We start from the raw sequence: 2,921 nt of genomic DNA, 5'->3' as shown, positions 1-2,921 counted from the left end.
GAGAAGAGGGAGAGAGAGGGAGAGAGATGAAAATAAAGGCAAGGAGAGGGAGCCTAAAAATTGCATCGAATTCGAAATATGAATTCCAAACATTTCTCATTAAAGTTTGTCATATTAATATTAAAAAAAAAATGCTCGCCAGTCACTTTCCATTATTGATTGTCGTTCGAGTATTAAAATTGAGAAATTTCTTTTGAATTTGTTCAAAAGATTTACTTAAAAATTGTCACCATTAAGATGAAATTTGTCCCGAGGGGACAGAATATAACAAAGATCATAATGGAAATTCCCTTTCCTAAGATATTCAAACATACTGTTAAAGCATCAGCCCTTATTGAAATGAAATTCTGGATGAGTTGGCCGGAAATGAAAATATGCTTAGAGCTTCTTATCCATCCTACTATGAACAACTCTGTTATGTTTTCACTTGATTTCCTATGAAAATATTCATTAGGGAATTCTCGTCCCGATGTGCCACTGGTGCAAATTCCGACATATCCTGATTGAATTGCTGGGTGTTTTTATCCAATTTATGTCTAATTTAGCCAAATTAAACATTGCCTTCAGATTATCTTATAGTACCAAAATGGTTGGACAATTTTACTGATCAATATGATGAATCTTTTCTTCTTTTTTCACTTTGATTTATCTTTTGAATTATTTAAAAATAAAGAACGTGAAAAAATGAAAAAAATTTTTGTGATTTTTTAAATTTCAGAAATTCTAAAAAACACATCAGATAGTTATCAATAAGAATGGCAATAATTTTCAATTAATTTGAATCATTCAAATATTCAATAAAACTGTCTAGCATCCCCTTAACGCACAATTTAACTCACTTTTCATTTAAAAAATTTGAATTTCAAGAAAAAATGTATATAGAATGATTTCATATTCAATTAATTATTTTATGAAAGATATTTAAGTTTTAACTTGAGCCAAAAGAAAGTAAGGGATGAAACATATTCGGATTAGTATTAAAATACTAAAACCATTAAAGTTGCTGTTATCTTTTAAGCACCCAATTGGGCTTTTAAGTCTAATTTCATCTAATTTTCATCCATCTAATTTCTATAAGGTCTTCACTAATGTACATTTGTGCCAGCTTGTAATTGCGCTTTCTAACATAATCACGTTCCATCTCAAAAGAAATAATAGATTGGAATAAGTCTCTCAAATGGACATTCACGCCTGAACTTTTAATCTTTCTGTTATCCATTCCATTGGAAATTTAATTTTTCAACCAATTAAGCTTTCATCCATTCTACTAATGCTATTTTCAGAATCTTTCTCACTCTATCACTTTGAAATTAGCATTTTCTTTACGTTAGAGATGAAACTTTTAAATTAACACCCGTTTCTATTATCACTTCATTAAAATATGTTGTCATTTTGGTAGCCGAAGGAATAAGATAGAAAATGTTTTGTCACCTAATCTCATCATTACAGTTTGAATTTTCATTGTTGAAATTTGAATATAAAATATTGAAAAAAAATGAAAATTTTCCAGGGCAGCAAAAATTATTTGTTAAACTTTATCATAAAATGCTTGTCTCCAACATCTTCAATTTTCTGTCCAATCTTTTGTATTAAATGGAAATTTAACTTTGCAAATTGAAATAAATATATTTTGCGCATTGCGTAATCCATTTTGTTTGTATTTTACTTGTTAAATTTAAGAAAATCGTAATCCAATTTTTAGGAAGGAATCTTTGCAAAATTTTCCGCTCTCTTTTACTAATTTGCATTGGGTGACATCACATTTGTTTATGCATCTTTCATCTTCATCTTCAGAACGTAAAATAAGCACATTAGCACTAAGAAAAGTTTTCAAGCAGAAGGAAGCAATGAATAGATGAAAAGAAAGGCCTGGTTAAGAAAGTGGTTTAACAGGCCTAGGCCCTGGGAGACCTGTTTCGTCTTGCTAAATAATGTAGCAAACTTGCATATGTTCTATATTTTGCTAACAAATCGAATTTCTAAGCTTAAGGAAGAAATTCAATCAAATTTTGTTTGGCTAACATAATTATTTGATAAATACTATAAGTTCTAACGAGTGAACATGCTAAATTCTATGCTTTTATAGCTAATATCACAAATATATTTCTTGCAGAATTCCGCATTCCCGCATATTTCTACATCTGAGCCAAATGTTGCACAATGAATGACCGGATAATCATAGCAAATCATTCTGATCCAATATTGCTAGTGATTATTGATAAGCTAACTATTAGCTCACTACTCTATATAGTTTTTATTGTTTTACTTAATTATTAGCAATCTGATTTGTGTAAAGTGTCAAGTATTACTCTGATAGAATACTGCAAATACTTTTACTAGGTAAATTAGGTTAGTCCCTATCTTAACTTTTTGGAAGTTGGATCTACAGCGACTTCAGAGTTATGCTATTTTCGTTACGCCCATTAAGCAACGATTTTGCCTAAACCAATATTCTATTTAAGGCATTATTATTATTTAGTTACCCATTCATTTTATACTTATTCTGCATAATTAAAAGTAATACATTTCTGTGCATATAATTGAAATCACAACTGAAACTATAAAATTACGATTAAACAGTGCTCTTTTGGGATGTGTACAGAAATCCAAAAAGTGCACTGTTAAATCGTAATTTTATAATTTCACTCATAATTTCAATTATAAGCGCAAAAATGTATTTTTTTATTTTTTAAATCCAATCATTTGCATTAGCCTATGTATTCATCTGTCCACAGATATATATGTCCATTTGACATAGCTAATGATATAATTTGAGAAGTAGTTTGATTTTGAATTTATTACAACTAAGTAATTATGGATAGACTCAATGTTACTAGCCTTTGTGATTCACGAGCTGCATGATTCTTATGGCTAATATCTGGCTAATACCTTTGGAAAATTATTAGAAGATACTTCCATAC

Source organism: Loa loa (assembly GCF_000183805.2).
Source record: "Loa loa unplaced genomic scaffold supercont3.22, whole genome shotgun sequence".
NCBI lineage: Eukaryota > Metazoa > Nematoda > Chromadorea > Rhabditida > Onchocercidae > Loa > Loa loa.
The sequence above is the reverse complement of the archived record's forward strand: the minus strand, read 5'-3'. Positions refer to the sequence as shown.